Source organism: Felis catus, chromosome B4 (assembly GCF_018350175.1).
Source record: "Felis catus isolate Fca126 chromosome B4, F.catus_Fca126_mat1.0, whole genome shotgun sequence".
Taxonomy (NCBI): domain Eukaryota; kingdom Metazoa; phylum Chordata; class Mammalia; order Carnivora; family Felidae; genus Felis; species Felis catus.
The window spans coordinates 222,028-248,576 of record NC_058374.1 but is presented as its reverse complement, the minus strand read 5'-3'; the positions used below and the strand labels follow the sequence as shown (position 1 = coordinate 248,576).

The following is a 26,549-nucleotide window of genomic DNA, read 5'->3' as shown; positions in this document are numbered from 1 at the left end:
TTCTGGTGCCTTCCTCAAGGCTCCCCTGAGTCCCAAGGGGTCACCTCTGTCATGTGGAAAGCCCTCTGTTTCTGGTAAGGGACCTGATTGTAGAAAGCAGTGCAAGATGTTGGAGGAAGGCACGGAGGTGTTTTGTTTTGTTTTGTTTTGTATGTTTTTATTTCCATGCAGTCTGTGCAAACCGGAAAAAACCTCCATCCCTTCTTTGGCCTCTATCAAATGCAGAACCTGGTGCAGCTTCTGTGAGAAACAAGAATTCAGTCCCTACTATGGACACAGCGAAGGTCAAGGGAAATGATACAACAATTTTCAGTTGTAACTCTCTCTCTGGAATCTTTTATCTCTTTATACAGCACTCTCTCCTGGTGTTGTCTCTAGGTTGTATGTTCTGACATATATCTATGGCGTTATTTACTGTACAAAGAGTAAAACTCTTTCTCAAGAGCCTACAGGCCTCTCTGTTCTTAGCTTGTTTGTCATCTTTGGTGGTGCCTCCAGAAGCCATAAGTGTTTGGAGACTGAGGACCACAGGGAAGCCACTGTGTGTTTGTGGAAATAACATGAGGAGGATGACATCTCACCTGACACTCAGGTCTCCTGGCCTGGCTCACTTCTTCCAGACCTCCTTTCATGGGAATATTCCTGAAAACTGAAACAGTTTAATTGTTGTTATTTTACTCCTTTTCTGTACAGAGTTAGTCATTAACCTGGTTAGAACATTGGTTGTGAAACTCACTAACTGAAAAACACGAAAAGTCCTACTTTCTGCAATATGCTTAGCAATTTTGAATGCTCTTAGTCAAAGGTTAATTTTTTCCAAATTTCATAATTCATCAGTTTTCCCATCTCTGGGAAACGTGCTTTTGCAGAGTCACTGCAGCTGTTCATGTAGTAAAAATATTATGAATTCCCAGGGAAGACATATTTGCAGTAGAACACTGCAATGCTTGCAGTGAGGAAACCCTGTATTAATCCAGATGTTGTGGTCTTTTCCCAACTACCAGCTACCTCGCAGTAGCACCAATCCAGGTGGGAGCTGAGGTAGATTTATGGTAGTCGTTTTTGGGGTGAGATTTATGATGTCTCGTATTCCTCCCAGTGTTTTCTTTATTTTTTTCTTTTCTTTCTTTCTTTTTTGTGCAATGGTTGTTTATTTATTTAGCAGGAGAGAAAGAGAGACAGAACACAAGCGAGAGAGGGGCAGAGAGAGAGAGGGAGACACAGAATCCAGAGCAGTTTCCAGGCTCTGAGCTGTCAGCCCAGAACCTGATGAGAGGCTCAAACTCATAACCCATGAGATCACGACCTGAGCTGAAGTCAGACACTTACCCGACTGTGCCACCCAGGTGCCCCTCATCCCACTGTTTTCTTAGTGACGGATGGGCAGGGCAGAGGTCAAACACATGAAACCCTTTCCTCCCTCACCACCAAGGCAGGGTTTGTTGTAAACATAGGGCTCTGTCCTGGACTTAAAGCCCATGCATTCTGCCCTTGAGCCACTGATGTCTGCAGGGCCCTCCTTCCTCCCAGGTTGTGGACACAACCGGCCCTCCAGAAACTTTGGGTTCATGGCTGGGCCACCAAGGGGTCAAGGTCTGGCTGTCCACATGCTTCCCAGGAGTGGTTGGAACAGCAATGCTGCAGTACAGGTCATCATGAGCAGCTTCTGTAAACAGGAGTCGCATACACTGTGATCAGGGCATGGGCTAAAAGATGACAGGAGAGAGGAGGACACAGGACATGTGGTGCCATGCTTCATGGACAGGGCTGCATAGAGCAGAAGGATGAGGGCCTGGGGAGAGGCAGAGAAAGAGACAGGCAGGGAGAGAGACAATGAGTCAGTGATGGGGGAATTGGGCATGTCTGAAGGAGTGAGAGGAAGAAACAGAGGGAGACAGTAGAGAGAAGCAGTGACAAAGAGGAGGCAAGGAAGAAAGGATGGAGCTGGTCACGGTGTGTGGAGAGGGCGATGGGCCATCCAGGAGGGGCTCTGTGATGATGCTCTTAGTGTTGGAGGCAGAATGTGTAGGAACCCTGGGCATGACAGTTCCCTGAGTGCAAAGCTCCAACCTCACTGCGGCAACCTCTGTACAGGCCATTGCCCTTGAGAAGATGGGTGCCCCTCATTTTGCCTGGCGTGTTGGGGTCCTGTCTCTGTATCAGTCATGGAGATAAATGGCTTGAGGCAGCGTGTGCAGCTTGGTAGCAGGTAAAGACCAGAGTGTGCCCCATGGCACCCTCGAATTATAGCTGTTAACCTGGGAAATGAGGGAGAATCCCTCACATCTATTAAGCAGAGGAACAGGGAGAGAGAGTCAGTGTCTCCTTTTAGTTGGGTTCTATCTCGGCTAGACCAATAAGGTCCTCTTCTGGAGGTTCCTCCTGATATCTGCTGGGTTTTTGGGACTTTCCCTTGTTGGGACACTTATTCTTTCTAATGTCCTTTCCCCTTGCAGTAGGATCATTGACCCCTTGCTAAGGAGGTTCTCGGCCTCCTCCCTTGCTGCTGGGCATATTTATGGTCTTATAAGCCCCCTGTTGTGATCTCCCTGAGACCCTCTGATATCAACATATGTGGACCTGCATCTGGAGAGAACCTGCACCTGGCCAAGGGCACAATCTGGCCACAGGGCCTTGTGGGGGAGGGTTGTCTTGCATGGAGGGGAGGAAAATGGGTGGCTGCAGTGGCAGTGCCTTGGCTGGGGAGGCTGCAGCAGTGGCAGCAGTGGCAGCAGCCAGCCCTCTGGGGGAGGAGTTTCAAGCTCAGGGGAGGGGAGGGGAGCCTAAATTGTCATGAAGAGGGGAACATTAGGGGAGCAGTCTGTCGCTTCTTTGGCTCCCTGGGTGAGTCTCCGGGTAAAGCAGCCTAAACCTTTGCCTGGCTCTCCTTGCTCCATCCCAACTCCACAATTCTCCCGTGAGGCGGAGTCACAAGGACAGAGGGACAGGGGCGCCCCTTCCAATGAGGAGACCAGCCAGATGCTTGCCTGGCCATTTCCTGAAGGAACCCAGGTGACGCTCAGCCCCAGAGGTCCCAGCCTTGTGACACATGATCAGAAGCCATTCTTATATCACCACAGACCCAGTGCCATTCATTATGGAATCTCAGACAGGCCCACTCAGTCTCCATGGGCCCCTAGGGACCCCAAGGGTACCTGTCTGTGGAGCCACAGAATCTTACTCAGCAGGCAAGTGAGACCGAATCGCACATTCACATTCACATACACACCAGATGTTATTATATTCCCTACCAGAGAATCCCTACCTGTGAGGCTTCTGAAGTCTTGGGGAGTAAACAGGTGCCCCTTCCACTCTTGTGAGTGGCCCTGACTAGATTGGCCCCAGCCTTACCGGTTCTGACCCTCGGGTCCAGTACCTCACCAGCCAAGTCTCCTCGTGTCCGGTGGGAATGGCGGTGAGGTGCTGGCCTGAATGGGACAGAGAAGGAGACTGCCGATATTTAGGCAGGTTGCTCACTCTACCTTAGGATCCCTCATTCCGGTACCGCCTCGCTGTTCTCCCAAACTGGTGGCAACAATGAGCCAGCATGGTTGGGTTTCCTGCTCAGGGAACCAAATTTGTTATGGAACCAGGTTGGAACACTGGTGGAAAAACCAAGTGGCACTCAGAGATCTTGGGGGATTGGAGATTTATTTAACACAAGCGGGCTCAGAGGAGACCGTATGTCTCCAAAGATCTCAACCCTGATTGAGAGCAGGAAGGGTAATTTTTAGTTATCAGCCTCCGTATTTGTGTGTGTGTGTGGGGGGGGGGGGTTAAATGTGCAGCAAACAAGGGAAGAAGAACCCGGAGGACGGGGTCTCTAAGCTAGAGACCAGAGTTTGTTTTAGTTCAATCAGCCACCTTTAGTGTACCTTCTCCACTTCTCCAACAGAACTAGTTATGTGCAACATGATAGTGCATTGCTATTCTTACATCTACTGCTGATCTCTGGATTGTGGATTGTAAGTGAGAAGTTTAAAACACCACCCCTTTCTCTTACATGAAAAGAGAAATCTCTGTCTTCACCTAGCCTTCCTGTGATTGTGAAGACATGGCAATTATTTCAAGGCACAATTATCTACCTATGAGTCTGATGGAACTTATTTCACACATCTTCATCCCTAAAGCACTTTTCATAGAAAATATTACCCATATAGAGGCAGGAAATTCATAACAGATGTGTAGCTCCCTCTAGGTATGCATTCTGACCTTGTCACATTTGTGTCATCAAACACATTATTGACAACGTGAAAAATAAGCTCTCAACATCAAGATGGTGACATTAGAGGATATGGTGTAAAAGGAATTTCATGTGTTCTCAATTAGAAATAAATTTTAATGGTGAAGGAGAAAGTTAAAGTATTGTCAAATTTTATTGACATATAGTAGACACACCGTGTTGTATTAGTTTCAGGCGTATATCATAGTGATTCCGTGTGTATACAACATGCTCTCCATATACCTAGACAAGCGTAGCTATGATGTGAAAGCATGCAATATTTTCTTACAGGGTTGACTATATTCTATAACCTGTACATTGTATCCCAATGACATATTCATTTCATAGCTGGAAGCCTGTATCTCTTTCTCAAGGGTGTCAATTTTTTATTCAACCCATGTATTTTCATAGTAAATACCACTGCCTGTCGTTCATTCAGCATGTGTCAATTTGCAGTCTGTCTTTCTGGGAATGCTGCTTAAAGCATTACAAATTACATCATTGTATCAATAAATTCGGTTTCATTCCTTATTCAGTAAAAAGGAGAAGGAAAACATTTCTTTGTGTCCCAGGCCCTGTCAATAAGACCCTTCCCAATCTGGAGGGCAGGCTTAACTGGACCAGCTACACCCTCAGTATCTCCAGCTGAGCGGCCATGGCTTTGAACATTGCAGGAATTCCCACAGCGGCCAGCAGAGGGCGCGCACACAGCACGCCCATGGAGGGGCCGGTCCTCTGCAGGCTCAGCGATGGCCAGAGAAGGCGCCCATTAGGCTTTTCTGATCCAGGGTGCCTCAGAGCTGGAAAGGCTTCCTTGCTCCTGAGGACCCAGTTCCTCTGAGTGTGGGCAAAGAGCCAGAGCTGGGTATCCAGCAGGCTCCGCCCCCAGGCCTGGGGGAGACTCTGGAGGCTTCCCAGCCACTTGGTGTCTCCTCAGTGGTGGGGCTGAGTACTGGGGAGGGGTGCTGGGCAGCTTCCAGGAAGCGCTGGATGGTCAGTGAGCAGCACAGTCCCTTGCATTCTCAGGGCTGTCCGTGGTTTTTTCTTCATTTCCCCTGCCGGTATGTGAACAAGATGTATTTCAGTCAAGGATGTGTGGATTCAGGGGGTCCCACGATGCCACGTCAGAGAGGCTGGGTTTTTTTTTTGTTGTTGTTGTTGTTGTTGTTGTTGTTGTTGTTCCAGATTCAAAATTGTTTTAAGGGAGAAATCCTGTCACAAATACGGAGGAACAGGAGTCACTTTCAGTTTGGAAGTAAAGACACCAAATGTTGACTCTCAGGACCTTCTAGAAGAATCAGCTGGGACCCACTCTCCAAGTCCTGCTGGAAGCAGAGCCAGAGGTAAAAACACAATGTGCCCTCCACATCATACATGCTTTTATAATTTTCAGTGGGTATTTTTCCCCCAACAATGTTGTAGTCGCTGAAAACAACTGAAAACCTGACAGGTACTTTGTGTCAGGAACCTCCCGTTATTTGAATATTCAATATTATTCCTGCGTCAGAATTTGTTACAGTTATCCTTTCTTGTCTTCGTTGGAAGGAATCTCATCAATGATATCTTAAAAACATACTAGTTACCTTATGTCTTTTTCAGTTGAGATTTGGCATGTTTTTTAATTTCTCATGAACTCGTGAAAAACTGAAATACTTTTAAATTGATTGCAGTTTTTACTAAAAGCTGATTCACGCCATCCCTCTGAGACTGCTGCTGGTCAAAGAACTTACCAATGCCACTTCTCAGTGTGGGAAAGATTGTACTAAGCAAGCATTGTGAGCCAAGTTTAGAAGAAAAAGGCTGAGCATAGTGTGTCTCTATGAAAATTGATGCTTAGATCCCCTGTCTGATACATTTCCACTTTTTTTTATGTTTCTTTTTTGGCCCATTTTCTCATTCAGAGATTCGTAGACCTGCCTCAGTTTTACATTCACCACCCATTTTAGTCTGGTGGACTTTTTTTTGAGTACGTTGTTAGATTCTGTTTACCAAATCTTGGTTGAGGACATTTGCATCTGTGTGCTTGAACGATATGGACCCGTAGTTTTGTTTTTTCGTGGTGTCTTTATCTGGTTTTGGTATCAGGGTAATGCTGAATTAATTTGGATATTTTCTTTCCTGTTCTATTTTCTGGAATAGTTTGACAAGTATAGGCATCAACTTTTCTTCAGATGTTTGATAGAATGTGCTTGTGAAGTTGTCCGGTCCTGGACTGTTGTCTCTTAGGTGACATTTGATTACTGAATCTGTCTTCTTGCTAGTAAACCATCTGTTCAAATTTTCGATTTCATTCTGCTTCAGTTTTGGTAAGTTCCATGTTTCTAGGAATTGATCCATATAATCTGGTTTGTCCAGCTTGTTGGCATATAGTTTCTCATAATATTCTCTTACAATTGTTTGTATTTCTGTGGTGTTGGTTGTTCTCTGTCATTGTTATTTATAGGTGTCATTTCTGTTTTCTGATTAGTCTGGCTAGGGCTTATCAATTTCAATGTTCTTTTCATTGAAGCAGCTCCTAATTTCACTTACCTTGTTCTACTGTAGTTTTAACTTCTATATCACTTATTTCTCCTCTGCTTTTAATTATTTTCTTCATTCTGCTGTTTGGGGGTTTTGTTTGTTGTCCTTTGTCTGGCTTTTATAGTTATAAGGTTATGGAGTTTACTTCAGGGTTTTTTGTTTTTTGTTTTTTCCTGAGGCAGACCTGTATTGCTATAAGCTTCCCTGTTAGAACTAGTTTTCTTGCTTTACAGAAGTTTGGATTGTTGTGTTTTCATTTTCATTTGTTTCCATGTTATTTCGATTTCATCTTTGATTTCTTGGTTGACCCATTGATTGTTTAGGAGCATGCTGTTTAACTTCCATGTTTTTGTGCCTTTTGCAGATTTTTTTTTTCTTGTTGGAGACTTCTACTTTCATAGCATTGTGGTCTGAAAAGACACATGGTATGACGTCGATTGGTTTGATTTTGTTTTGGCTTGTTTTATGACCTAATATTTTATTGAGTGTGGGGAATTTTCCATGTGCATGTTAAAAGAATGAGTATTGTGCTGTTTTAGGATGGAATGTCCTAAATATATCGGTTAAGTCCATCTGGTCTACTCTATCATTCAAAGTCACTACTTCCTTGTTGATTTTCTGATGGAATGATCTCTCCATGGGTGTCATTGGAGTGTTAAAGTGCCCTACCATGATTGTATGACTATCAATACTTTACTTTAGGTTTTGACTGTTTTGTGTACTTGGATGCTCTCAGGTTGAGCATGTATATGTTTACAATTGTTCTATCTTTTTTTGGATTGTACCTTTTATTATTACAGTGTCCTTCGTTGTCTCTTGTTACAGTTTTCTTTTTAAATCTATTTTTTCTGATATAGGTATGGCTACTGCAGTTTTCTTTTGATACTTTAGTTCTATAGTTAGTCTCTTGTAGGTAGAAGATAGATGGGTCCTATATTTTATTCATTCTATCACCCAGTGCCTTTTATTATGAAGAGAGAGTGCACAGGCATGGGATGGCAGGGTGGGGGAATGGGGGAAGATAGAAGGAGAGCGAGAGAGAATGAGAGTGAGAATGTATCTTAAGCAAATCCCAAGCTCAGTGCAGAGCTCAGTTGGGACTCAATCCCAGGATCCTGGGATCATAGCCTGAGCCCAAATCAAGAGTCGAAATCTCAAGCGATGGAGCCATCCAGGTGCCCCTATCTGTCCCCCAGTGCCTTTGATTTGAGCATGTATTCTGTTTCCGTTCAAAGTGATTGATAGACATACAGTTGTCCTTTTATTACTTGATGTTGGTTGTTTCTGAATCTGTCTGATCCTTTCTTCTCTTTCTCTTTTCTATGGTTTGCTGGGTTTATTTAGTAGTGCAGTTGAAATTGCTTGTCTTTATACTCTGCATATGTATTAGTGGTGTTTGATTTGTGGTTATTATTAGGTTTGTACCTAACCACTTCTGCATATAGAAGTCTATATTAAGTTGATAGTTGTTGAAGCTTGAACCAGTTCTTTACTCCTCTCCTCCCCGTGTTGTAGATATGTAGTGTCATATTTCAAAACCTTTCATATCGTGGATACCTTGGCTGATGTTTTACAGATATATTCATTTTTATTGCTTTTGCGTTTTGCACTTTAATACTGTCACTTTAGGTGTTTCTTTTCCACTTAAAGAGTCTCCTTTAACATTTCTTGCAGGGGTGGTTTGTTGGTTGTGAACTCGCTTAGTATTTATTTGGCAACCTCTTGATCTGTCCTTCCATCTGAATGATAGTGTTGTGGATAGACTCTCTTTGGCTACAGATGTTTTCCATTCAGCAACTTTACCATACCTGCTGCTCACTTACGGTTTCAAACTTTCTTCTGAAAAACATCCAGTGATAAACTTATGGGGTTTTTCTTGTAGGTAACTGTCATCTTTTCTCTTCCTGCTGTTAAAATTTTTCTTGATCATGACATTTTGTGTTTTAATTACTACATGACTTGGTGTAGATCTGCTTCTGCTGAATATTTTGGGGGTTCTTTGTGCCTCCTGCTTCTGAATCTGTTTCCTTCCCCGATTGAAGGAAGTTTTCATCTATTGTGTCTTGAAATAAATTTTCTGGTTCTATTTCTCAGAATTCTCAGAATGAGAAATAGGACAGGAAAGACCTATTGAAGCTTCTCTGATGAGTCACTGGATTTGCATGCGTGGAGGATACATTTGGGACTGAAATGAACAACCTACCTTTAATTTCAAAGAACTAGAAAAGGACAACAATCTACGTGCAATGTTCTCAAAACGGAGAAAGGAATACATATGAGAGTGGAAACCAATGAAACTGAGACCATGAAATCAATAGAAAATATGAAGAAGACCAACAGTGGGTTTTCGGGAGAGTGAAACAAAATTGTCAAGACTATACATAGACTATGCTAAGACAGAGAGACGACCCAATTCAAAATATCTATAAATAAAAGAGAAGACATTACACCTGATACCGAAGAAATATAAAGGAGACAAAGAGGTGACTATGCGCAAACTAGATGCCAGCAAACCACTTACCTAGAAGAAATGGATAGGTTCTTAGAAACACACAACCTACCGAGACTGTATCAGGAAGATATAGAAGGTTTGCACAGACCCATTAAAGGAAGACTGCATCAATACAAGAAGATAACCAATGCAAGTAAATTGAGTTAGTAATGGAAATTCTCTCAGGGAAGAAAAGCCCAGGAACAGGTGCATTCACTGGTGAATTTGAACAACGGTTGTAGAAGAAACTAACAGCAGTCCTCTCACTGATTAAAAAGGGATAAACACCTCCAAACTCATTTCATGAGACTGGAATTACCCTGGTAGGAAGCCAGAAAAGGATACTACTTGAACAGAAAACTATAGGCCAGTATCCCCGTGATGAATAGAGATGAATAATTCCCAATAATATACAAGCAAACCAAATTCAGCATCACCTTAAAAGGATCATTGACCGTGATGAAGGGCTTTTTTCCCTGTAAAGGAAGGATGTTTCAGAAATGCAAATCAATAAATGTGACTCCTCACATACTTGAATGAAAAAAAAAATCAACCAGAAACCAGAATCTTAAGTAGAAATAGCAAAGGCAGGGTTACTAGAAGGGAGGTGGGCAGGGGGATGGGTTTAATGGGTGACGGGCTAAGGAGGGCGCTAGTAGTGAGGAACACTTGGTGTTGTATGTAAGTGATGGATGACTACATTCTATACCTGAAACTAACACTACACTGTATGTTAACCAACTGGAATCTAATTAAAAACTTGAACAAATAAATTCTAAAGAAATACATAAATAAATTTAACCTAAAATAAATAAATACATTTTAAAAATTAAAGAGAAAACTCATGTGACGATGTCAATAGACACAGAAAAAAAGTTCTGAGAAAATTTGGTATCCATTTGTGCTAAAAATCTCTTTAGAATTCTGTGTAGAAGGAACATATCTCAACATAAGAAAGGCCATGTATGTGAAGCCCACAGCTAACATCATACTCAATAGTGAGATTGTGAAAGATTTTCCTCTAAGATGAGGCACAAGACAAGGATGCCCTAGATATGTGAAGGGGATTGGTTGATGCAGGTTTCTGTTTATGGAATGAATAAATCGCAGGTAGAAGACATAGCATAGGGAAAATAGAGAATGGTATTGGAGTGGTGATGCATGGTGAGAGATGACAGCTACACCTGTGTTAGCGTAGCACCATGTATACACTTGTCCACTCACTATGTTGTTCATCTGAGACTAATGTAACACAGTGTGTCAGCTATTCCCAAATAACATGATTTTTTTAAAAAATAAGGTAAAGGAATGAAATAAAAAGTTTAATGTAAAAGAACCTGTTCATATCTAATCAAGAAATGCAATAAAGTTCCAAAATAGAAAGTCACATATCAAATTCTGTAGCATTCCTATACACTAACCAAATTATCTAAGAGGAAAAGAAAACAATCCCATTTACAATAGCAACAAAAACAATAAAATTTATAGGAATAAATTTAGCTAAGGAAGTGAAAGACCTCTCTACAGAAAACTGTAAAACCTGTGTGCAGAAATGGAAGAAATTCAATTTGTATGAAAGAAACAGGAGAACACACAAGTCAGTGAAAAGCCATCCCATGTCCATCTGTCAGTGGAATTAATATAGATACAATGCCCATACTACCCAAAGCCCTCTAGAGATTCAGTGCAATCTCTATCAAGACTCCGATGTAAGTTTTATGCAATTAGAAACACATATCTTCAAATGTATTTGGAACCACAAAAAGACCCCAAGTAGCCAATGCAAGAAAGAACAAAACAGGTGGCATCACACTTCTTGATTTCAAGCTGCATTCTAACACAAAGAAATCAGTTATGTCATTGGCATAGGCACACACACACAAGACAATGGAATGGAAATTGAGAGCCCAAACTAAAGCCATGCATGCACAGTCAACTAGTATTTGACAAGGGAGTCAAGAATACTCAGTGGAGAAGAGTAGTCTCTTGAATAACTGGAGCTGGGAAAATTGGATAGTCACATGTATAAGATTAAAGCTTAGCACCTTATGTTACATCACTCCAAGAATTAACTTGAAATGGATTAAAGATGTAAATGAATGATATGAGAACAAAATTCTTCCTCACCATTTCAGCTCTTATTATGCCAAGACGTAACTGTTGAAGTGGTGAAGGGCTGGTTAGAGAGTAGTCCTGGAAATAGAAGCCTGTGTGTGTGAAACAGACTTTCTTTAGTAGTCTGGAATTATCCCCCTGATCCTTTAAGAGTAGCCACTTCCTTCCCTACATTTTCAGGCACAGCTAGTACCATGCTTGCTGCCAGCAATGCACTGCTTTGTCTCCACAAACCCCTAGAAGCTCTAGGTTGGACCCATTGGGAAGGGTGGAGTTTTGTGGCAGTGATGCTGCCCTGTTGAAACCAGGTGGAGGGGAAGGAGAGAGGTGCCATTCCGGCTTCACTGGGGTTCAGGTATGTTAGTGTTGGTGTTGGACTTTTCACCTTTTACTCTAACACATCTCAAGAGTTTAATTTCTGTCCGGCATGTCAAAATGGCTTCCAGAACAGTTCCTCCTTTCTCAGAAGTGCCCTCCGTGTCATACCCCGTTGGGCTGCTCTTTATCACCATCCATGGTCTTTGGGCCACCACCAACTTCTCCAACCTGGTGGCCTCTGGGACCTCACCCACCACCTCCACCATCTGGAACGATGATTGAAACAGTATGAGTTGACTTATAAAACACGTTTTGTCTTTTTACTTGTTGAGTGTTTGGAGAAGATGCAGTGATGGCACCACAGGGCTTTCAGGTTAGCCTGAGTGAGGACAGTGTAATGTGCTTCAAATTTCTCAGGAAATGAATGAAATGGGCAGTCGTTTCCACCCAGTGAGCTGGGCAACACATGTCTCTGAGAAGGAAAGAGGCCTTATACATGCTGAGAGACATAGCACTCCCTAGGATGTAGCTTGTACAGAGACCATGTGCTGGACTCTCTGAGGGATGAAACACACCCCTAACTTTATTTCTAGCTAGTTGAGACCTGAACTGTTCACAGCTGCTTGATTAGTTATAAAAACTCCTGAACCAGGGCCATGTAGACCTTCCTCAAAGGACAGGATCAGATCTCCCTCTTGTCCTCAAGGGTCACCTGAGGCACCTGAAAAACCCTCTGCCCCTAGTACGGGACATGAGAATGTGAAAGAGTTGAATATAATGAAACATGTTGCGGATGGTTTGTTTTTCTTGCACACAGTCTATGCAAGTCAGAATCAACTTCCATCCCCCTCCATCTTTTATGAGACCTAGGACATGGTGCAACTCCCATGGGGAATATCAGTTGTGTCTCTATCATGGATGCAGAGAAAGACAAGGTATATTCCATTGCCTATTTCAGTTGCAAAGCTTTCTGGAAACTTTTGTCTGACCTTGTCTGGTTTTCTATGCCCTCTGGTATTTTTACTGTTTGATTTGCATCCTCACAAGCCTCCAGACTTCTCCAGTTTAAGATCATCATGTTAGCTAGTGCCTCTGGACGCCACAAGTGTGTGGAGGCGGAGGACCACGTGGCTATCACTTTGTGTTTGTGGAAATAACTTGAGGAAAATGACACTTCACTGCACCCTCAAGTCTTCTGGAGCATGGGACACCTTTCTCACCTTCTTTGCATGGGATTATCCTGATTATTTTCATTTTTTTCCCTATTTCAGAGTAGGCCATGAATTTGTTCAGAATGTCTGCTATGAGCCTCGTGCCTGGAAAAGATAACAACACTTTCCAATACTACATTGTGTGCTTTGTGCAGTGTTGAGGGTTCTTAGAAAAATTTCAGAACTCATTACTGGTCCTTCTGTGTTGGTCAACGTGCAATAGAGAATTTCTCCCAAGCTTTGCGCAGTGGCAGTATCATAGCCAATGAGGTTTATCCGAGGCGCGATTATTGCTAATTGAGAATTTCTCCAGTTGTCCCCTAGGTGGAAATACTCTGAATTTTCAGAAGCGGCATGTGTAATCGAAAATGTACGTGCAACTTCAGTCGTGAAGGGAGAGAATCAGTGATCACCTGCAGGGCCAGTAACTCACAGAGTTCTTCAGTTGTATTTATATGAGCAGGTTCTCTTGTGTCCCGGGAGCAGTTGCAACTGGTACTTTGTCTCATGATGCCTTATGGGAGTTTTACACCTGAAATTGAGACATGTTTCCGTTCGTTCTTTTATGTAGAGTTTCTACCTCCCTTTTACAATGGGATAAAATAGCTCTGCAACTCATATTGTACTTAAAAGCTGAATTACCTGTGAATTAAGATAAACACTCTTGAGACCAATGAATGTGCGCAGGTAACGTGTTTCTCTCAGAAAACACATTTCTAGGCCCCCTGCAGGACTGCAGGAATCCCCATCTCCTCAGAGGTCTCTGTGCCCTTGCACAGAAGATGTCTTTGTCAGTGAGGGAAGCAGAGTAAGGACATGAATGGGATGGCAATTTGAGCTTTGACCCTGGGGTGGCCCTGAATCTCTGTGTGGTGCTGGGCTTTTCTTTCATTCCTTCATGTTCTGTCTGTTCTCAATGTGTAAATAAAAAGTCTGCAGATCTGGTGGAAGAGGGGTGTCCTGAACACAGATGCCTGCCTCTCTGGAATACGTTCCTTTATTAGACTGGCATTACTGCCATCAATTTCAAGAATAGGATTCCTTGGCTTTCTGCATTCGTAAACATGTGCAGTGATGTGTGGAGACAGTAGTTTCTCCTTGTGCATCTGGTACCTTCAGGCTGTAGGTGGGACCTCATAGGAGGTCCTCGTGAGACCTTCAGGTTGTAAGTGGGATCTCGTGGGAGGGTAGAGTTTTCTGGCACTGATGCTGCATTCTACTAGAACCCGTGAATGAACAAGGGTCCAGGTGCTGACACCTGCTTCATTGTGTTTCAGCTCCTGTGGGCGTTCTACTTCTGTCTGCCATACCAACATACCTGTCGCTTCTGTTCCGTGTGTCCTTATGGTTGCAAGAGGACCTCCTCTTTTACCAGGTCCACCCTGCATGCCCCTGCCCACAGATCCCCTTTATCACTGTTCATGGACTCTATAAGTCACCACCAGCTCATTGGTGCCCTCAGTGACCTCCACCTCGACTATTTGTAAGATGATCTGAACAGTATGAGTTGACATGTTCAGCATATTCATCTACTGTCTTGTTGAGTCTTTGAGAAGATGTAGAGATGGCCTCACAGGCTTTTCAATGCAAGGGTGCTGCTGACTGAGGACACTGTTAAGATTCCTCAAGCTTCTTAGGACATACATATGTTGGGCTGTGCCTAAGTGTGTGTATCTCTGTGAGACTAAATGCGACGAAAGGTTGTAGATTAGCTGTGTGGCTTCCTTGGCTTCAGCCTGAGTCACACTCTTAGCGGGGAATTCAGGGTTGACCAGGAAATGCCCCTGCTGGACTCCTGTCACCGCAACCCTGAACCTGCTTTCACCACCCTGCCTGAAGGTTTGCATCTCCGACACTTCCCTCACAATTTCCTGAGGCTTTGCGTGTGTCCCTCTTGTCTCAGACCTAATGCCAGCTCTCAGTGGGGAGAGCCTCAGCTCAGAGCATCAGCTTTGTGATCTGAGAAGCAGGGATAATGTTGATCTCTGAGGTCAGTGCGATGAAGAGGTGGTTAAGCACATGAGGAATTTGTAAAATATATGGGATGAGTGAGCACTCACCCTTTTCAGCGTGGAAACGAATGTATCTGCACACAGAAGATCATCAGCAGATGTTCATTCAATTTCATGAGACTAAGGGTATAATGCCTGAGGCTGAGAGATTGGCAATTCTAGTTTCAAAGGATACAACAAAGACCCCTGTGTGTTTTCTATTAAAATTCAGGTCCTACTTTACAAGGAAGGAAAAGATAAGTATGAGAATATGGATGTTTAGGGATCTGAAGATAATCCTCTTCCATTACAGGTAGACACACAAATGCACCCTGACAAATATGTGCTCATCCAAGGCCACAGATGTATTGAAGAAGAAAACACGCATATAGAAGAACAGAAGTTCCCTTTGCAATAACTCAATCACTTTGACATAGAGGGCCACCAGTTTGAAATTTGAAGAGCACACTGAACCATTACAAACCAGCTGTGGTTATTATATATTTAGAGATGGTGTCTAATCTACCCCTTGGTCTGAATGATTTCCCTGTCCACCCCGTCCCCTCCACATTGTCCTTCCTAATATCCCCTAATACACTTGTCATAGTTGTGTTTCTATGTCAGCGTCTGCCTCCAGGAAAATCGACACTCATTCCCCATCAAGTGTACACTTTGGCGTTCCTGTATATGCAGTTAACAAACAGGTAGAATGTATAGTATTGGTGTACGAAGACAGATCATTCTTTGGGGTTGTATTGCCTGGAAGGGACCAATAGTTCCATCTTAGGGGTTGGATACATCCTTTAGGGAGATCTGGTGGTGGTTGTTCATGTATAGATTGATGCTCATGAGCACATGGCACATGTGCTAGTTGATGTGGTTTGTGCTGATGAGCAGGGCAGGTATCTGTCTCCAGGAAAGGGTCTCTTCTGATGGTGAGGAATGGATTCAGGAGACCAGTAAGGAGGCCCTGCATTAATTCAGCTTTTGCGCCCTTGTGCACCTTACCAGCTGCTAGCAATAGCACCAATCCAGGTGGCCTCCAAGGGGGCAAATGGCACAATTTTTGTGGCGAGTCACATGGTGTCCCATAAAGCTCCCCCTGAAGCCATATTGAGGCATGGGGAGGGCAGAGGTCCATGGTCTGAGAAAGGTTCCTTCGACACCACCCGGGAGAGTTGGGTGTAAGCATACGGCTCCTTCTACATCAGCCAATCCAATCTACATCAGGGACCCTGAACCCTGTGAGCCCTTTTTTCCTTCCAGCTTAGGGAAGCAGCCAGCCCTCCAGCAGCTTTTGGGTCATGGCTGGGCCACCAACGGTAAATGTCTGGCTGTCCACATTCTGCCAGCATTGCTTTAGCAAATGTCAATATGAGCAGCTGCTGTATGGGGGATTCTCCTCCATTTTGATCAGGGCCTGGGGCAAAACATGACGAGAGAGAGAGAGAGAGAGAGAGAGAGAGAGAGAGACAGAGAGACAGAGAGACAGAGACAGGAGTTCCCTGTGCTCCTGGACAGGGCTGCATGCACAGAGCAGATAGCCTGAAGCCTGGGGAGAGGTGGACAAAGAGGTAAGGAGAGAGAAACTGGATGAGTGATAGGGGAATTGGGCAAGACCTAGAGAGTGAAAGAAAGAAACACAGAGAGGTGTGGTTAGAGAGAAACAGAGACAAAGAGGAAGTACAAGGAGAAAAGTGGAGCCCTGGTCCAGGTATGTGAACGGGGTGAGATGAGCCAGGGGAGAGGGGATGTGTGAAGTGGCTCTGAGTGCTGGGGCCGAAAGGGCTGGTATCATGGGCATCATAGTTTCATGACTCTAAGACTCCAACATCCCTGGGGTCAAGCTCTGCAGAGGTCATTGCAATCGAAAAGATGGGCATCCGTCATTTCTACTGGAATTGTGGGGCTCAGCGTTATGTTCTGTCATGGAGACGGATGTCTTCAGGGAGAATGTGCTGCTCTTTGGCGGCTAAACTCCAGAGCCCGCCCTGTGAGGAGGTGTCCCGGGGTCATCTCCCTCACTGCCCCCAGGCCCTGTTGGATTTCCCCCCTCCCCCCCAACCAGCTGGCGTTCCTCATGTTCTGAACCCAGGCATGAGACATTGTGTTGCCCCCAGGTTCTGCAGTCTGGACCTGGCAGAGGTGGACTGTTGATATTGATTAAAAAAAATATTTGACAATAGGTCCATATTCTCCCTCTGGAACGAATGGTGTGCATCCAAATCGTGGGTTGCTATCCTCCTGTCCACAACCAATCTGAGGATTCCAGAAGGTAGGTGAACCTTTTAAAACACCATAGTCTTCTCTTACATCATTCAAAGACAATTTCTTTCCCGGCTTTCTTTTAATTTTGAAGAGATGGCAATTACTAATTGAAAGCATAATGGTCCTGTAGGAAATTGACCTACATGAGTGATGGGCATTATTTCATCCATCCGTATCCCTAAAGCACATTTCATTGGAAATATAAGCCATGGATACATGTCATAAATTCATAACAGATGTGTAGCTCCTGTAAGTTGCATTCTGACCTTGTCACATATGTGTCATCAGATATTATTAGTGACTTTTCAGATAAGCTCTAAACATCAAGATGGTCATGTTAGAGAATCTGGTATATATATTGACTTTCACAGATTCTAAATTAGGAATGATTTTTCATTTTTAATGTTCCTATTTTTTTCCTTTTATGAGAGAGCCCGAGCTGGGGATGGGGGAGAGAGTGGGAGATACTGAATCTGAGGCAGGCGCCAGACTCTGAGCTAGTCAGGACACAGCGTGACGTGGGGCACAAACTGATGGACTGCAAGATCATGACCTGAGTGGAAGTCGGACGCTTAACCGACTAGGCCACCCAAGCGCCCCAGGAATGATAGTTTACTGGCAAAGAAGGAGAAATTAAAGATAGTGTAAAGGATGTCTATTTTTAATTGAAATATTCTTCACACATTTGTTGTATTAGTTTTAGACATACATTGTAGTCCTTCCTTATGTCTATAAATTATGTTGTACTTAAGCACAAGTGTAGCTATCCTGTGAAAGTATGCAACAGTATTATTACAGGATTGACTCTCTTCCATTGGCTGTCCCTTGTATCCCTAGGACTCATTCATTCCATAGCTGGAAGCCAGTATCTCTCTCTCAAAGGTGTCCATTCTTTATCTAACCTAAACACTTAGGTGGTAAACACAATAACCTCTTGTTCATCATGTGTAATTTGGTGGTCTATTTTTCTGGGAACATTGCTTAAAGCATTACAAATGATGCCATTACCTTAATAAAGTTGGTTTCATTCTTCACTCACAAGAACGGAGAAGGAAAAGATTTCTTTGTGCCCTAGGCCCTGTCACTAAGACCCTTCCCAGTGTAGAGAACAGGCTTAGTTGCCCAGAGCACCTTCGGTCCCTCAGCTGAGCCACCAGGGTCTTCAACATTGCAGGAATTCCCATGGTGGCCAGCAGAGAGAGCTGGAGCACCACAGACCCGGAGGGGCGGGTTCCTCTGCATGGGCAGTGATGGCCAGCAGAGGGCGCACGATCGTCTTTTCTGACCCAGGGCACCTCAGAGCAGGAAGGACTTCTATTGATCCCAGAAACACAGGGCCTCTGCTGCTGCTGCCTCAGGACAGAGAGCAGAGGTGCATTTCCAGCGCGTTCTGCCGCCCACCCCAGGGGAGACCTGGGGAGCTTTGCAGCAACTTGGCATCTCCTTCGTCCCACAGAGTATCTGCCTTGTTGTACTGAGTGCTGAGGAGGGGGCACTGGGTGGCTTCCCTGAGCAAGCTGGTTGCTGAGCTGCACAGGCCCTTGCATTTTCTGGGCTGTTCCCGTGTTTCATTCCTCCCCTTCCTGGACAGTATTTGAACAAGACGTATTTTACTAAAGAACTCGTGGATTGCGGGGTCCCACGACATCACCTCATAGATGCAGTCGATGGTTTGTTCCAGATTCAGGCTTGTTTCCCGGAAGAAACCCTGACAGAAGTTCAGAAGAACGGGAGCTGCATTCTGTGAGGACGTGAATACATGAAATGCTCGTCTCATGACCTTCTAGAAGAATGAGCTGGGACCCACTTTCCGAGTCCTGCTGGAACCAGAGACCGAGGTAAGGGCTCAAACTGCCCCCACATCATACATGCTTTTTAAAAAATTTCATGGTTATTTTCCCACCCTAGTGAAGTGATTGAAAACTACAGAAAACCTAGTAGGTAGGTGTCATTAACCTTATGTTATCTTTTAATTTAAATTCCAGTGAGTGAAGACACAGTGTAGTATTAGTTTCAGGTGTCCAATATAGAGCAACCCTTCCACATGTCACCCGGAGCTCATCCCAGGTGCACTGCTTAATCCCCAGCAGCTGTTTCACCCATTCCCTCACCTCACTGTGGAAGCCCTCAGTTTGTTTCCTAGTTAAGAGTCTGTTTGTTTGTCACTGTGTACTTCACCGCCCCCCCCCCTTTGTTTTGTCTTATTTCCATGTGTTAGTGAAATCATCTGGTATTTGTCTTTCTCTGACAGGCTTTTTTCACCCAGCATAACATTCTGTCGCTCCTCCACCTCGTCGCAAATGACAAGATTTCATGTTTTTACGGCCTAATAATATTACATTCCATATACTACATCTCAATTTATTCATCAGTTGATGGATGCTTGGGAAGTTTCTGTAATTTGGTTGTTGTAGAAAATGCTGCTGTAAACATCATGGTGCATGTATCCCTTTGAAGAATTATTTTTGTATTCTTTGTGTAAATACCTCTTAGTGAAATTGCTGGATCTTAAGGTAGTTCCATTTCCATTTTTTTTGATGAATCTCCATGATGTTTTCCAGTGTGGCTGCACCAGTTTGCATTCCTACCCACAGTGCAAGAGTGTTTCTCTTTCCTCACATCCTTGGCAACACCTGCTATTTCATCATTCATTGATTTTAGTCATTCTGAAAGATGTGATGTGTTATCTCATTGTACTTTTGAGTTGTGTTTTCCTGAAGATCAGTATTGTTGAGCATCTTTTCATATGTCTCTTGGCCATGTGTATGTCTGCCTTGGGAAAATGTCCATTCGTGTCTTCTGCCCAGTTTTAATCGGATTTCTCCTTTTTTGGGTGCTGTATGACTTTATTTGTTTTGGGCACTAAGCCTTAATCAGATGTCGTGTGCAAATAGTATTCTGTAGGTGTTTTAGTTTTGTTGATTATTTCCTTGGTGTTAGAAGCTTTTTATTTTTACGAAGTCCCATTATTTTTGCTTGTGTTTCCCTTAACTCAGGAGATATATCTGCAAAGATGTTTGTACAGCCAATGTCAAATAAGATACTGTCTGTGTTCATCATCCTCTGGGATTTTTATGGTTTCAGGTTTCACACATAGGTCTTTATCCATGTTGGATTTATTTTTGTGTATATTGTAAGAAGGTGGTCCATTGTTGGTCTTGTTTTGTTTTGCAGGTTGCTGTCTAGTTTTTTCCAAAACCATATGTTGAGGAGATTCTTTTTAAGTGTATGTATTTATTTTTGAGAGACAGAGAGAATGCAGAAGGGGGCAGAGAGAAATGGGGATTGAGAATCCCACACATGCTCTGCACTGCCCTGAGATCATGACCTGAGCTGAATCCCCAATCACATGCTTTGCAGCCTCCCATGTGTCCCAAGACTATCTTTTTTTTTTCTCCATTGGATATACTTTCCTGCTTTGTTGAGAATTAATTGACCATATAGGTTTGAGTTCATTTCTGGGTTTCCGTTCTATTGATCTCTGCGTCTGTGTGTTGTTGTTGTTGTTGTTGTTGTTGTTGTTGTTGTTGTTTTTTGCCAGTACCATACTGTTCTGTTCAGTGCAGCTTTTTAATATAACCTGAAGTCTGGAATTGTGATGCCTCCAGCTTTAGTTTTCTTCTTCAATTTTGTTTTTGCTGTTTGGAGTCTTTGTCGTTCCATACAAATCTTGGAATTATATGTTGTAGTTCTGTAACAAATGTTTTTGTTAATGTGATAGGGATTTCATTACATATGTAGATTGTTTTGAGGAGTGTAGACATTTTAACAGTATTTTTGCTTCCCATCCATGAGGGTGAAATATATTTCCTTTTCTTTGCGTCCTCTTCCATTTCTTTCATCAGTGTTTCATAGCCTTTAGAGTACAGGTCTTTCACCTCTTTGGTTAGGTTCATTCTAGGTATCTTGGGGTATTTGGTGCACCTGTCAATAGGATTGATCCCTTACTTTCTCTTTCTGTTAATTCATTACTCGTCTATAGAAATGCAATAGATTTCTGTACATTGATTTCTGTATATTGTGATTTGTGGAATTCATATATAAATCCTAGCAATTTTCATTGGAGTATTTCATGGTTTTTATAGAGAGCATCATGTCAGTTCCAAACAGCGAAAGTTCTACTTCTTCCTTGCCAATTCGGATGCCTCATTTCTTTTTTTGTCTGATTGCTGTGGCTAGGACTTCTTGTACTATGTGGAATAATAGTGGTGACGGGTCATCCTTGTCTTGCCCCTGACCTTGGAGGAAACACTTTCAATTTTTCCCCATTGAGGATGAGCTGAGCTGTGGCTTTTTCCTAGGTGACCTTTATATGTGTAGGTAGGTTTAGTCCAAGTCTACTTTGCTGAGGGTTTTTATCATGAATGGATGTGACATTTTGTCAAATGGTTTTCCCGCATCTGAGGAAAGCATCATATTGTTCTTATCCTTTCTTCTATTACTGTGGTGCATCATGTTGATTGATCTGTGAATGTGGAGCCACCCTTGCAGCCCAAGAATATATCCCACTTGATTATGGTAAATGATTCTATTAATGTATTGTTGACTTTAATTTGAAGGTATTTTAATGAGAATTTCTGCATACATACTCTCAGGCTATTGGTCTGCAGTTTTATTTTAAATTTTTTAACATTTTTTTAAATGTTTATTTCCTTAGATAGAGTACATAAACGTGAGGGAGGGGCAGAGAGACAGAGAGAGAGAATCCTGGCCATGCTCCACACTGTCAATGCACTGTCCAATGTCGGACTGGAACCCACGCCCCACAAGATAATGTCCTCATCCAAAATTAAGAGCTGGACAATAAACCGACTGAGCCACACAGGCGCCCCGGCAGTTTTCGGTTTTAGTGGAGGCTTTATCTGGTTTTGGTACCAGGGTAATGATGGCCTCATAAGATGAATTTGTAAGTTTTTCTTCTTTTTTATCTTTTGTAATAATTCGAGGAGAATACATATTACCTCTTCCTTAAATGGATGGTAGAATTAATCAGTGAAGCCCTCTGCCCTGAACTCTTGTATTGGGGGGAGATTTTTTTTTTCTTATTGATTTGATTTCTTTCTGTTTTCAGATTTTAGGTATCTTCCTGTTTCAGTTTTGGTAGCTTTTGTGTTTCTAGGAATTTGTCCATTTTTCTCAGAGTGTCCAATTTGTTGCATATAGTTTTTCATAATATTATCTTCTAACTGTATTTTTGTAGTGTTGACTGTTGTTTCTCCTTTCTTATTTGTGATTTTATTTATTTGAGTCCTTTCTCTCTTCTTTGTGAAAACTCTGCCTAGGAAGTTTTCATGTTGATTACTGTTTTCAAGGAACCAGTCCCTGGTTTCATTGATTTGGTCTAGTGTCTTTTTGGTTTGTATATCCCTCATTTCTGCCTTAATCTCTATTATTTCCTTCATTCTGCTGTTCTTCTCATTCCTTTAGTTGTAAGTTAGGAGGGTTTGAGATTTTTCTTGCTCTTTAAGGTAGGCTTGTATTGCTATATACTTCCATCTTAAATTGCTTTTGCCGCATTCCAAAAGTTTTTACCAGTGTATTTTCATTTTCATTAGTTTCAGTGTATTTTCTTATTGATTTCCTGTTTGACCCATTCATTTCGTAACATGTTATTTAACCTCCCTTTATTTGTGGCCTTTCCCCCTTTGTGTGTGCATGTGTGTGTGTGTGTGTGTGTGTGTGTGTGTGTGTGTGTGTGTTTGTGTGTGTATGAGTGTGGTTAACTTCAAGTTTCCTAGCGTGTGGTCAGAAAAGATGCTTGGTCTGATCTCTGTCTTTAGGTACCTGTTGAGGCCTGACTTGTGACCTAGAATGTGATCATTTCTGGAGAATGCCCCATGTGCGCTTGAAAAGAATGTGTACTCTGCCATTTTAGTATGGAGCGTTCTGAATATATCTGTTAAACGCATCTGGTCCAGTGTGTCATTCAAAGCCATTGTTTCCTTGTTGATTTTCTGTTTACAGGTTCTGTCCATTGATGTGACAGATGTGTTAAAGTCCTCTATTATCATTTTATTATTATAAATTCTTTTATGGTTTTGTTAAATGTTTTTTATATTGGTGATTGCATATTGGGTGCATCAAAATTTACAATCATTGGATCTTTTTGTTTGGTTGTCCCCTTTAGTATGAGATAATGTCTATCTTCGTCTCTTGTCACAGCTTTATTTATTTTTTTAATGTAAGTCTTAGTTGACATATAGTGCATTCTCTGTTTCAGGAATAGAATCCAGTGATTCATCCCTTACATACCACACCCAGTACCCATGACAACAATTGCTCTCCTTAATACTCGTCCGCCGTCTAGCCCAGCGCCGACACATCTCCCTCTATCAACCCTCACTTTTTTTCGCTATGGCTAAGAGACTCATGTGGTTTGTTACCACTCTTCTCTTTTCCTGCCCCCTTCCCATGTTTTCATCTGTTTTGTTTCTTCAATTCCACATGAGTGAAATCATATATGTGTCTTTCACTGATTGACATATTTCACTTAGCATAATACATTCTAGGTCCATCCACATCGTGGCAAGTGGCAGGGTTTCATTCTTTATGAAGCTGAGTTTCATTTCATTGTATATACGTATGTATATTTGTATGTATATATGAGCATACACGTGAGTACATATGCACACACACACACACACACACACACACACACAAGTTCTTTATACCTTCATCAGTTGATGGATACTTGGGCTTTCTCCATAGTATGGCTAATGTTGATAATGCTGCTATAGGGGCGCCTGGGTGGCGCAGTCGGTTGAGCGTCCGACTTCAGCCAGGTCACGATCTCGCGGTCTGTGAGTTCGAGCCCCGCGTCTGGCTCTGGGCTGATGGCTCGGAGCCTGGAGCCTGTTTCCGATTCTGTGTCTCCCTCTCTCTCTGCCCCTCCCCCGTTCATGCTCTGTCTCTCTCTGTCCCAAAAAATAAATAAATAAACGTTGATAATGCTGCTATAAATATTGGGTGTATGCATTTTACTACTAGGTATTGACCCAAAGGGTACCAAACTACACTCTCGGTTTTGAAGTTTATTTTGCCTAATATAAGTATTGCTACTGGCTTTCTTTTACATTATTGTCATGATAAACGTTTTTTCTTTCCCTCCTTTTAAATCTGCAGGTGACATATGTCCAAATAACGCTTTGTAGGCAGCATCTAGATAGACCTTGTTTTGTTTTTGTTTTTGTTTCTTTCTTTTTATTTTTCTGTCCATTCTGACACCCTATCCTTGTCTTTTGATTGGAGCATGTAGTCGATTTACATTCAGAGTAATTATTGATAGGTATATATTTAGTGACATTCTACTAGTTGTTTTCCATTGTTTCTTGATGTTTTCTCTGATCCTTTCTTGTCTGTAACACTTTTGGTCTTTCATTTCCACTCCAAGAGTCTGATTTAAATATTCTTTTCTTTTGACTGGTAGTCCATTTCTTTACTTATTTTTATATTTCTTCTTCGTTAAAATTTAAGCCCCAGTTAGTTACCTTATAGTGGAATACAGTTTCAGGATTAGAATTTAGTGATCCATCAATTACAAAATGTATCCAGTACTCATTCCAAGTGCCCCCCTGAGTGCCCATCACCTATTTAGCCCATACCCCTATTCAGAAACCTTCCTGGAGTCCTGAGCTTCTTCCCTCTATTTAACAGTTTCTTATCGTTTGACTCCCTCTCTGTATCTTATTTTTGCTTTCCTTTCACTATGTTCATCAGTGTATTAAATTCCACAGATGAGAGAAATCATATGATGTGTGTCTTTCTCTGACATATTATGGTTAGCATAATAAAGTCTGGTTCCATCCACCTTGTTGCAAATAGCAAGATTCCACTCTTTTTGATTGCCGAGTAATATTCCACTGTATGAATATACCACATCTTCGTTATCCATTCATCTCTCAATGGTCATTTGGGCTCTTTGCATAATTTAGCTATTGTTGATAATCCTGCTATAAACACTGGAGTGCATGTGCCTCTTCGAGTCAGCGTTAGTGTGTCCTTTGGATAAATGCCTATTAGTGCAATTGCTGGGTTGTAGTGTAGTTCTCTTATTGTTTCTTGTAACGAATCTCCATACTATTTTCCAGAATGGCTACACCACTTTGCATTCCCACCAGCATTGCAAAAGCGTTCCCTTTCTCTGCATTCTTGCCAACATCTGTCGTTTCCTGAGATGTTAATTTTAGCCATTCTGATAGGTGTGAGGGGATATCTCATCGTGGCTTTGATTTGTATTTCACTTATGACGAATGAGGTTGAGCATCTTTTCATGGTATGACCAATCTGGATGTGATCTTGTTAAAGTGTCTCTTCATGTCTTTTGCCCATTTCTTCACTGGGTTATTTGGTTTTTGGGTGTTGAGTGTGATATGTTCTTTATAGATTTTGGATAGTAACCCTTTATCTGATATGTCACCTGAAAATATCTTCTCCCATTCCATTCAGTTTCTTTTAGTTTTGTTGATTGTGTCCTCTGCTGTGCAGAAGCTTTTTATCTTGAGGTCTCAATAGTTCATTTTTGTTTTTATTGCCCTTGTTTCTGGAGACTTGACAAGAAAGATGGTGCTGCAGTCAGGATCAAAGAGGTCGGTTGCCTTTTTTCTCCTCTAGGATTTTGATGGTCTCCTGTCTTACACTTAGATCTTTCATCCATTTTGAGGTGTGTGTGTGTGAGAGAGAGAGAGTCAGAGAGAGAGAGAGAGAGAGAGAGAGAGAGAGAGAGAGACAGACAGACAGAGACCCAGAGGTTTAAGAACATAGTCCAGGTTCTTCTTCTCACTGTCCATTTTTCCCAGTACCATGTGCTGAAGAGACTCTTTTTTTTCCGTTGGATATTCTTTCCTGTTTTGTCAAAGATTACTCGGCCATAATTTTGAGGGTCCATTTCTGGATTCCCTATTCTGTTCCTTTGATATATGTGTCTATTTTTGTGCCCGTCCCATACTGTCTTGATGATTGCTGCTTTCTGATGCACCATAAAGTCCAGAATTGTAATGTCTCCAGGTTTGTTTGTTTTTTTTTTTCTTTTTCAACATTACTATGGCTCTTTGGGGTCTTTTCTGGTTCCATACACATTTTAGGATTGTTTGTTCTAGGTCTGGAAGAATGCTGATGTTATTTTGATAGGAATTACATTGAATTTGTCCATTGTTTTGGGTAGTATTGATATTTTAACAATATTTGTTCTTCCAATCCATGAGATGGGATGTTGTTCCATTTCTTTGTGTCTTCTTCAACTTCTTTCATAGATGTTGTATGGTTTGTTCTTTTATTTTTTTTAATGTTTATTTATTTTTAAGAGAGTGAGCGAGTGAGCAAGAGCCCGTGAGCAGGGGAAAGGCAGAGAGAGGGAGACACAGAATCTGAAGCAGGCTCCAAGCTCCAAGCTATCAGCACAGAGCCCGTCACAGGAC

The 26,549-nt window shown here is 42.4% G+C and overlaps 1 long non-coding RNA gene and 1 pseudogene across 6 annotated transcripts in view; both read left to right on the top strand.

Annotated features, from left to right (window-relative positions):
• Window positions 1–26,549, top strand: part of LOC123386400 — a 56,708-nt gene that overhangs the window by 19,389 nt on the left and 10,770 nt on the right. For 2 of the 6 annotated variants that reach the window (XR_006600179.1, XR_006600178.1), the window contains one exon: window positions 172–446. This is a non-coding gene — a long non-coding RNA (uncharacterized LOC123386400). Of the gene's footprint in view, window positions 1–171; window positions 447–5,407; window positions 5,566–8,836; window positions 10,598–14,154; window positions 15,158–15,181; window positions 16,738–17,054; window positions 17,144–18,817; window positions 18,975–26,549 lie in introns of those variants that run through there. The other 4 variants (XR_006600175.1, XR_006600176.1, XR_006600177.1 and 1 more) reach the window with 4 other exon arrangements.
• On the top strand, window positions 13,114–13,266 carry LOC111558167 (annotated as a pseudogene).